Genomic DNA, 10,713 nt, shown 5'->3' with positions numbered 1-10,713 from the left:
GAGATAGTGATTTCCCCGTCCTCTCTGCAGCCGTGCGAGAAGATCAGAGCATGGAGCACTGACATTCGGCTCCCGCTCGCAGCAGAGCAGCAGCGAGTGTCATTAGCATATCACATCGGGGGGTCTCGCATCGCATACCGTACGCTAGTGGGACCCCGGCCTAAGAAATACGTCTGTGTCTTGTATAGCAGAGCGGAGTAGTACAGATACCTGTCTTTACGTAGGCTCAGGTTCTCCCGGGTGCGACTCAGCCTCAGCATCCTCCCGCGCCATCTCCTCCTCTCCATGTTGTTGTGCAGAGTTCTCAGCGCCATCTTGTGATGAGGGTCTGGAGAATTTTTCATATTTTATTTATTATTTTTTTTATTAAAATGTTCTAATGCTGATAATTTAGTCGTCCGTTCAGATAATAAAATATTCACCCAATGACAAATGAAAGCAATTCTAAACCCATAACCCTTCTATGACCTGATCACTGTCTACATACTGAAAAAACAATGAGTATACCAACATTATCACAACATAAGAGCCGAAGCCACAAATAGTAATGTGAAAGCTTCTTCCCCGGAATCCAATGTTGCTCTATCCATAAAAAACCTTCATCAAATCTCAACTTCATTCCTGACCCCGATCATTTCTATAACCATAGATGTGTTAGTGCACAATGCGGTATCTGCGCTCCAGCGAGACCACCGTGTCTGTACTGTCTGCAAGAAGAAAGAAGAGAAAGGGAACATTTGTCCCCCAGCTCTACTGACGGACTCACATTATACTCTAGATTCAGGCCTTTAGGAGACAGACGATTTACAGTCAATATCCAGAAGGCTTCCCTCCTTAATAACCTTCTCTTAATACCGCCTCCTCTCCTAGGAGCACTCACTTGTTCTATCACCTGGTATTTTGTCTCAGACAACGATATCTTCGGACTTTCTCAAAATATCCACAAGTGAATTCAGGAGACGTGACTGGGAAAAGAAACCAAAAGGTGAGTCTCCTATGAACTTCATGCTGCAACTTTAATGGAATACTGTGGAGAAAAACGCCTATCGCGAGGACTGCGAGTCCATCTGCGCCCCACTCTGTTTTCAGAGGATGGGACTTTCTGCGATCAATTCCAGCAGATTAATAAGTGTTCCCTGGATTTAATCTTGTTGACTGCTGATAGACTGCAGGCGGCAGATACAGATTTAAAAGTGGAGATTGCGAAAAATGTAAAATAAATAATATATAAATTAGGTCAATAATTTTTCCTTCCCATTTATGATATACAGAGGAGAATTAGAATGTGTTGTGGGTGAATGATGATATTTGTTTTTTAGACTTTGGTGCGTATAGTTAAATGGTACGATGATTATTATCTTACTTGTTTTAACTTCTGCTTTCTCACATCTCGCCTGCCCTTTAGCACATTCTGTGCACTCTCTCCATATCCACCCCTCCCTTCTCCCCTCTCTCATGTATAACTCTGAGGCTCCACTGATATTTCTCACCCACTCCAAACCATCCACTACCTCCATACAGCACGCAAAACGTTCATACAAATCATTGCACCACCTGCTCTTTCTCATTTTTCTCCTCCTAGTCGCTGGCAACATCTCCCCCAACACTGGGCCTCCCTGCACTAGCATACACCACTCTCCTCCAGCTGCATATAGAAACCCTGCTAATCTTAGTAACATTCAGTGCATGCCCTCTCCTATTGCTTTCATTGTGCCCTCTGGAACGCACTGTCTGTGTGTAACAAACTAACTTACATTCACGATTTTTTCCTCTCTAATTCCCTTAACCTTCTGGCTATTACAAAAATCTGGATCCAGCATTCAGACACCACCGCAGCTGCTGCTCTCTCATTTGGTGGGCTGAAATTTTCACTTACGGCCAGACCTGAGAATAGACAGGGTGGAGGTGTTGGTTTGCTCCTTTCACCACAATGTGCTTTCCAGGTCATCCCCCCAGTTCCCTCACTTATGTTTCCTTCCTTTGAAGTCCACACCATCAGACTCTTCAAACCCTTCTCACTGTGAGTGGCAGTTATGTATCGCCCTCCAGGCTCCTCCCACCAGTTCCTGGATAACTTTGCCAACTGGCTTCTTCACTTTCTATCCTGTGACATCCCCACGCTCATCACAGGAGACTTTAACATCCCCATCGATGATCCCCTCTCCCAATCTGCCTCTCATCTACTTCCTCTAACCTCCTCATTCGGCCTCTCACAGGTTACTAATTCTCCTACACATGAAGACGGGAATACTCTGGACCTGGTTTTCTCCCGTCTCTGCTCGCTGCATGACTTTACTAACTCTCCTTTCCCGCTGTCGGACCACAACCTTCTTTCCTTCTCTGTCAAGAACTGTCTCCTCACCTGGGACACCCCCACTTACCACACTTCTAGGAATACACGTACCATTAATACCCAGCAGCTTATGGACAATCTCCACACATCTTCAGCCCCCATCTCCTCCCTCTTCTGTCCAAACTTGGCATTGTCACACTACAATAATACAGTGAAGAGCGCCCTAAATGAAGTAGCACCTTCTACACGCAGAAAGACCCAACGCAGACAACGGCAGCCCTGGCACACAATGCAAACACGCTTTCTTCAGCGTTGCTCAAGGTGCGCTGAGCGTCAGTGGAGAAAATCTCTTTTAGCAGAGGACTTCATCCACTATAAATTCATGCTCAAAACCTATAACTCTGCCCTTCATCTGGCCAAACAATCCTACTTCACCCCTGTCGTCACTGCTTTCTGGTTCTTCTATCCTTTAGTATACAGGCCCGGAGAGAATAAGACACAAGACAGGTAGTATGCGTCAACAGACTCTAACTTTATTACAAAGCATAGGGTTTATATACACCCTGGAGGAAGAAACAGATTTACCATATATGGTCCGATCATACAATTTAGCTGTGCAAAAAAAGACTGGTTTCTGTTCTCGTGATGCCTATGCTTGTGTTGAAACATTTAATCAGACACATTCTGATGACTAGCAAGGACACGTTAGTTTCTATTGATACAAGGAAGGAACATTTAGTTGTTGTTTTTGACCTAAGGTAACCGTCAGACTTATATAGCATAGATGGGGTCTTTGAACTTGGGGGACCTCATCTTCTGCTATAACACTCCCCTCATCACTTCACTGTCCAACAATCCAAAATGACTTTTTGAAACCTTAAACTCCCTCCTGAAACCTAATGCACAGGCCCCCACCACCAACCTCAGCGGTGAGGATCTGGCCACTTATTTCCTAGAAAAAATCAACCACATCCATCAGGTCATTTTGGTCGAATCTCCTCAGTGCCTGGATCCCCTTCCCTGCCGCACTTCAAGCTCACTAGCCATCTTTGAGCCTGTTACAGAAGAAGAAGTTACCCAGCTCCTCACTTCTTCCCAACCTGCAACAGTGACCCCATTCCTTCACATCTGCAGTCTCTCTCCCCGGTGGTCACCACTCACCTGACTAAAATATTTAACCTCTCTCTTTCTTCAGGTATCTTTCCCTCCTCATTTAAACATGCCATCATAACCCCTTTGCTTAAAAAGCCATCCCTGGACCAGAACTGTGCTGCTAACTACAGACCTGTCTCTAATCTAACTTAAATCTCTAAACTCCTGGAACGCTTGGTCCACTCCCGTCTAATCCATTATCTCTCAGATAACTCTCTCCTCGACCCTCTACAATCTGGTTTCCGCTCCTTACACTCCATTGAAACTACCCTCACTAAAGTCTCTAATGATCTACTAACAGCTAAATCCAAAGGTCACTGCTCCCTGCTGATTCTCCTGGATCTCTCTGCCGCATTTGACACTGTGGATCACCAGCTCCTCCTCACTATGCTCCGCTCTATAGGCCTCCAGGAAACTGTTCTCTCCTGGTTCTCCTCCTACATCTCTGACCGCTCCTTCACTGTATCTTTTGCCGGCTCCTCTTCCTCTCCTCGTCCCCTTACTATCGGTGTCCCGCAGGGATCAGTCCTATGCCCCCTCCTCTTCTCTCTATACACTGCCCCTATTGGACTAACAATCAGCAGATTTGGGTTCCAGTATCATCTCTATGCTGACACCTCTTCACCTGATATCACCCCTACCCTAATACAAAATACTAAGAATTGTCTGTCCGCTGTCTCTAACATAATGTCCTCCCTCTATCTTAAACTGAATCTCTACAAAACTGAACTTCTTGTGTTTCTCCCCTCTACTAACCCAACTCTACCTGACATTGAATTTACCTTGGATGGTTCAACCATAACTCCCAGTAGCACGTTTGCTGCCTTGGGGTCATATTCGACACTAACCTTTCCTTTACTCCCTATATCCGATCACTCACTCGCTCTTGTCACCTGCATCTTAAAAACATCTCCAGAATCCGACCTTTTCTCACCTTGGAAACTGCTAAAACTCTTACTGTCGCTCTTATTCACTCCCGTCTGGACTACCGCAACTCTCTTCTGATCGGTCTCCCTCTTACCAAACTTTCTCCTCTCCAATCTGTCCTGAATGCAGCAGCCAGGGTCGTATTTCTGTCCAGCCGCTTCACCGATGCCTCCATCTTGTGCCAGTCATTACACAGGTTGCCCATTCGCTACAGGGTCCAATATAAACTCATAGCTGTCACCCACAAAGCTCTCCACAGTTCGGCACCACCTTATATCTCTTCTCTCATCTCTGCCTATCGCCCTACACGTGCCCTCCGTTCTACAAATGACCTAAGACTAACATCCCTCATAATCTGAACCTCGCACCTCCGTCTCCAAGACTTCTCTCGTGCTGTGCCAATTCTCTGGAATGCTCTACCCTAGAAGAACCGACTGATGCCTAGCCCCCATGTCTTCAAGCGCGCTTTAAAAACCCATCTCTTTAAACAAGCCGACCACCTCAACTACTCAGTAAACCAACTTTCCCCTTTTTCCTCCTTCTAAATATTATTCAGAATCTGCTCCCTACTCTCCATCTGTCTCCTCACCCTCCATGCACACGATAACTGCACTCGATACTTGATTATTGCACTTATACATACGGGCTGATGACCGGATCATGCAGCTTTATGTAAAAATCCCTATTTATTATAATTGCCAGACCTGAAATAACAAGCACTTTTCACCTACTGTGTCCCCCCATTCCCTTGTAGATTGTAAGCGTGCGAGCGGAAGGACCCTCACTCCTAATGTAACTGTTTACACTGTCTCACCTTGTATTGAAGTTATTGTCTGTACATGTCCCCGCTTAATTGTAAAGTGCTGCGGAATATGTTGGCGCTATATAAGTAAAACTTATTAGTATGTTTTTTTTGCATTTCCTACAGTGCTTGCCAAAAGTATTGGCACCCCTGCAATTCTGTCAGATAATACTCAGTTTCTTCCTGAAAATGATTGCAATCACAAATTCTTTGGTATTATTCTCTTCATTTAATTTGTCTTCAATGAAAAAACACAAAAAGAACTGTCCTAAAGCCAAATTGGATATAATTCCACACCAAACCTAAAAAAGGGGTGGACAAAAGTATTGGCACCCTTTTAAAAATCATGTGATGCTTCTCTAATTCGTGTAATTAACAGCACCTGTAACTTACCTGTGGCACCTAACAGGTGTTGGCAATAACTAAATCACACTTGCAGCCAGTTAACAAGGATTAAAGTTGACTCAACCTCTGTCCTGTGTCCTTGTGTGTACCACATTGAGCATGGAGAAAAGAAAGAAGACCAAAGAACTGTCTGAGGACTTGAGAAACCATATTGTGAGGAAGCATGAGCAATCTCAAGGCTACAAGTCCATCTCCAAAGACCTGAATGTTCCTGTGTCTTCCGTGCGCAGTGTCATCAAGAAGTGTAAAGCCCATGGCACTGTGGCTAACCTCCCTAGATGTGGACGGAAAAGAAAAATTGACGAGAGATTTCAACGCAAGATTGTGCGGATGGTGGATAAAGAACCTCGACTAACATCCAAACAAGTTCAAGCTGCCCTGCAGTCCGAGGGTACAACAGTATCAACCTGTACTATCCGTCGGTGTCTGAATGAAAAGGGACTGTATGGTAGGATACCCAGGAAGACCCCACTTCTTACCCCGAGACATAAAAAAGCCAGGCTGTAGTTTTCCAAAACTTACCTGAGAAAGCCTAAAACGTTTTGGAAGAATGTTCTCTGGTCAGATGAGACAAAAGTAGAGCTTTTTGGGAAAAAGCATCAACATAGAGTGTACAGGAAAAAAAAAGAGGTATTCAAAGAAAAGAACACGGTCCCTACAGTCAAACATGGCGGAGGTTCCCTGATGTTTTGGGGTTGCTTTGCTGCCTCTGGCACTGAACTGCTTGACCGTGTGCATGGCATTATGAAGTCTGAAGACTACTAACAAATTTTGCAGCATAATGTAGGGCCCAGTGTGAGAAAGCTGGGTCTTCCTCCGAGGTCATGGGTCTTCCAGCAGGACAATGACCTAAAACACACTTCCAAAGGCACTATAAAATGGTTTTAGAGAAAGCACTGGAGACTTCTAAGGTGGCCAGCAATGAGTCCAGACCTAAATCCCATAGAACACCTGTGGAGAGATCTCAAAATGGCAGTTTGGAGAAGGCACCCTTCAAATATCAGGGACCTGGAGCAGTTTGCCAAAGAAGAATGGTCTACAATTCCAGCAGAGTATTGTAAGAAACTCATTGATGGTTACCGGAAGCGGTTGTTCGCAGTTATTTTGGCTAAAGGTTGTGCAACCAAGTATTAGGCTGAGGGTGCCAATACTTTTGTCTGGCCCTTATTTGGAGTTTTGTGTGAAATGATCAATGATTTGATTTTTGCTTCATTCTCTTTTGTGTTTTTTCCTTGCAAGCAAATTAAATGAAGATAATAAGACCAAAGAATTTGTGATTGCAATCATTTTCAGGAAGAAACTGAGTACTTTTGGCCAGCACTGTATATACGCCTATATATATATTTGTGGCAATGTGTATTGGTGTAAAATAAAATATTTAATTTGATAGTTATTATACTTTGTTATGGACGTTTTTTCATCTTTGTGTATATACACTGCTCAAAAAAATAAAGGGAACACTGAAATACCCATCCTAGATCTGAATGAATGAAATATTCTCATTGAATACTTTGTTCTGTACAAAGTGGAAAAACACAGTACAAAGTGGAAAAACACATTACAGGCTGATCCAACTTTGATGTAATGTCCTTAAAACAAGTCAAAATGAGGCTCAGTATTGTGTGTGGCCTCCACGTGCCTGTATGACCTCCCTACAACGCCTGGGCATGCTCCTGATGAGGCGGAGTATTGTGTGTGGCCTCCACGTGCCTGTATGACCTCCCTACAACGCCTGGGCATGCTCCTGATGAGGCTGAGTATTGTGTGTGGCCTCCACGTGCCTGTATGACCTCCCTACAATGCCTGGGCATGCTCCTGATGAGGCTGAGTATTGTGTGTGGCCTCCACGTGCCTGTATGACCTCCCTACAACGCCTGGGCATGCTCCTGATGAGGTTGCGGATGGTCTCCTGTGGGATCTCCTCCCAGACCTGGACTAAAGCATCCGCCAACTCCTGGACAGTCTGGGGTGCAACGTGACAACGGTGGATGGAGCGAGACACGATGTGCTCCATCGGATTCAGGTGTGGGGGAACGGGCGGCCAGTCCATAGCTTCAATGCCTTCATCTTGCAGGAACTGTTGACACACTCCAGCCACATGAGGTCTGGCATTGTCCTGCATTAGGAGGAACCCAGGGCCAATCACACCAGCATATGGTCTTACAAGGGGTCTGAGGATCTCATCTTGGTACCTAATGGGAGTCAGGCTACCTCTGGCGAGCACATGGAGGGCTGTGCGGCCCTCCAAAGAAATGCCACCCCACACCATTACTGACCCACTGCCAAACCGGTCATGCTGAAGGATGTTGCAGGCAGCAGATCGCTCTCCACGGCGTTTCCAGACTCTGTCACGTCTGTCACATGTGCTCAGTGTGAACCTGCTTTCATCTGTGAAGAGCACAGGGCGCCAGTGGCGACTTTGCCAATCCTGGTGTTCTGTGGCAAATGCCAAGCGCCCTGCACGGTGTTGGGCTGTGAGCACAACCCCCATCTGTGGACGTCGGGCCCTCATACCACCCTCATGGAGTCGGTTTATAACCGTTTGTGAAGCCACATGCACATTTGTGGCCTGCTGGAGGTCATTTTGCAGGGCTCTGGCAGTGCTCCTCCTTGCACAAAGGTGGAGGTAGCGGTCCTGCTGCTGGGTTGTTGCCCTCCTATGGCGCCCCACGTCTCCTGGTGTACTGGCCTGTCTCCTGGTACCGCCTCCAGCCTCTGGACACTACGCTGACAGACACAGCAAATCTTCTTGCCACAGCTCGCATTGATGTGCCATCCTGGATGAGCTGCACTACCTGAGCAACTTCTGTGGGTTATAGAGTCCGTCTCATGCTACCACGAGTGTGAAAGTACAACCAATATTCAAAACTGACCAAAACATCAGCCAGAAAGCATTGGTACTGAGATATGGTCTGTGGTCCCCACCTGCAGAACCACTCCTTTATTGAGGGTGTCTTGATAATTGACAATAATTTCCATCCATTGTCTATTCCATTTGTATAACAGCATGTGAAATTGATTGTCAATCAGTGTTGCTTCCTAAGTGGACAGTTTGATTTCACAGAAGTTTCATTTACTTGGAGTTACACAACAGAATATGTGTTCCCTTTATTTTTTTGAGCAGTGTATATTTTATATAATGAGACTAATATGATTATATGAATGTTTGTAGTTTTTTTCATTTTTTATTTCATTGTGATGTCATTTCCTTGTTTTTTTTCTATATAAATGTTGTATTTCTATGTGATTGCCCACAATTGAGAAAAGCTCTGGAGGAGCTGAAACGTTTTGCAGATTTGTGGATGTGGAATAAATGATTGACTACAGGTGAGTGCCGGGATCTCTTTCCTTTCCCCCTCCATTACCAACCTGAGGGCTTGAAGACAGCTGTGTTTTATGACAAATCACAGCTGTCATCAACTCTAACCGCCATTACCCCGATTGCCACCGCACCAGGGCAATCGGGAAGAGCCGTGCGAAGCACCTGAATTGGTGCCCCATTTCTGAGGCGGCTGAGGGCTGGTATTTTTAGGCTGGGAAGGGCCCAGTAACCGAGGACCTTACCACCCTGATAATATCCACTCACAGCTGTCTGCTTTACCTTTGCTGGTTATCAAAAATAGGTAGGACTCCATATCGCTTTTTTAATTTATTAGCTAAACACAAGTACAGTAAACTACACACTCAGGGCACTAATTATATATCTCACGGATATCTATCATCTATCTCGATCTTTGCACATCTAACACCTAAATATCTGTCATTTCTATTCTGCACTCTCTTCCGGCACGTGTCACACAGACGTGTGTGCGGATGTCACAGTTTGTCATCTGTGTGCAGGACGTACTGACGTCAGAGCTGCAGGCAAAAAACGGACATGTCCGGTCCGTGTGACCATGTGTGCAGCCTATAGATTATAATGGGTGTACGTGTGTCTCCGGTACGTGTGAAGGGGGCCTAAAGGGTGTGAGCACTTTTAGTATGAATTACCAGTAGGGGGCGTGACCACTTAAAGTGCCTAGGGCAGCATGAATGCCAGATACGGCCCTGAGCACAGCCCTAATAAAGTCATTAGAGCTGCAGATAAAGGGGGCTCGATTACAGCTCTGGATAGTGGGTTGTATGAGCCGGAGGTTATGAACATGGATGACGATACTAATATATGCCGCACTCTAGATGGAGATCCTACTAATTCATACAATACCCCCTTACATTGTCTTTTGGAGGAGGGTTTGGTATCGGCTGTACTTAATGCCAAACAGAACGATTAAAGGAAAATCACCCACAATGTCCAATATTTCATACATTACCGAAAACCCACAAAGAAGGAAACATCCATGAGTCTAGAGATACATTCAATACTGGCTGCAGAGAAGATTCCTATAATATAGTGAATATTACCAGAAAACATTTACCTATGTTATACACTGACAAGGATCCAGCAACACGAAAGACAACTGACACGTGGATGACAAATACCAAAGGTTTTATTGAATGTGGCTCTCACCTAGCCAAATCAGAACTCGTACTTTGCACTTACGAGGACCAACAGCCCGAAACACCGTGTCTGCAAATTGAGATTCTGATTTGACTTTTATCCTAAGTCATATTGAACGACTCGTTAAATGGTTGGTTGTGACCTGTAGGATTGCTGCTTCCAATAGGTGGCGCTGTAGAGTACAAGTCCTCTTTTTCTCTGAAGAGGCAATTTGCATATTGAATGTGGGAGAAATAAATGTGGTTTGTGCAAGTCTGTGCACAAAGCAAAAATGTCTGCATCTACTAACCATAATAAACCCTATAATATCAGAGATCTCATTAGTTGTAGCTCCACACGTCATTGACACCATACAATGTGAAGCTTGTCTGCTGCAATATGTGGGGGCACGGTCAGACCCTTACGTCACCGCATTGGGGGACACGTTAGGGACGTTCTTGGCCCCACAACACGTAATACATCTGCAGCATCACAACATCTCATACAACACAATAGGGATTAATCACTTTACAGTTGTGGGTATTGAATATGTCACCAGACCAGCTAAGGGGGAGATTGGTATAAAAAGTACACCCCAGAGAAGCCTTGTGGATTCTGGAATTGGACCCCAGATTCCCCAGTGATATGAAGCTTCCT

At 45.2% G+C, this 10,713-nt stretch overlaps 1 protein-coding gene across 1 annotated transcript in view; it reads right to left on the bottom strand.

Annotated features, from left to right (window-relative positions):
• The window catches only part of LOC141240616 (uncharacterized), a 50,957-nt gene that overhangs the window by 25,094 nt on the left and 15,150 nt on the right, over positions 1 to 10,713 (bottom strand). The window lies entirely within an intron of this gene.

Source organism: Phyllobates terribilis, unplaced genomic scaffold, assembly GCF_046119375.1.
Source record: "Phyllobates terribilis strain yellow unplaced genomic scaffold, ASM4611937v1 Scaffold_924__1_contigs__length_538081, whole genome shotgun sequence".
In the NCBI taxonomy this organism is placed as follows: domain Eukaryota; kingdom Metazoa; phylum Chordata; class Amphibia; order Anura; family Dendrobatidae; genus Phyllobates; species Phyllobates terribilis.
This window is presented reverse-complemented; position numbering and strand designations above follow the sequence as displayed.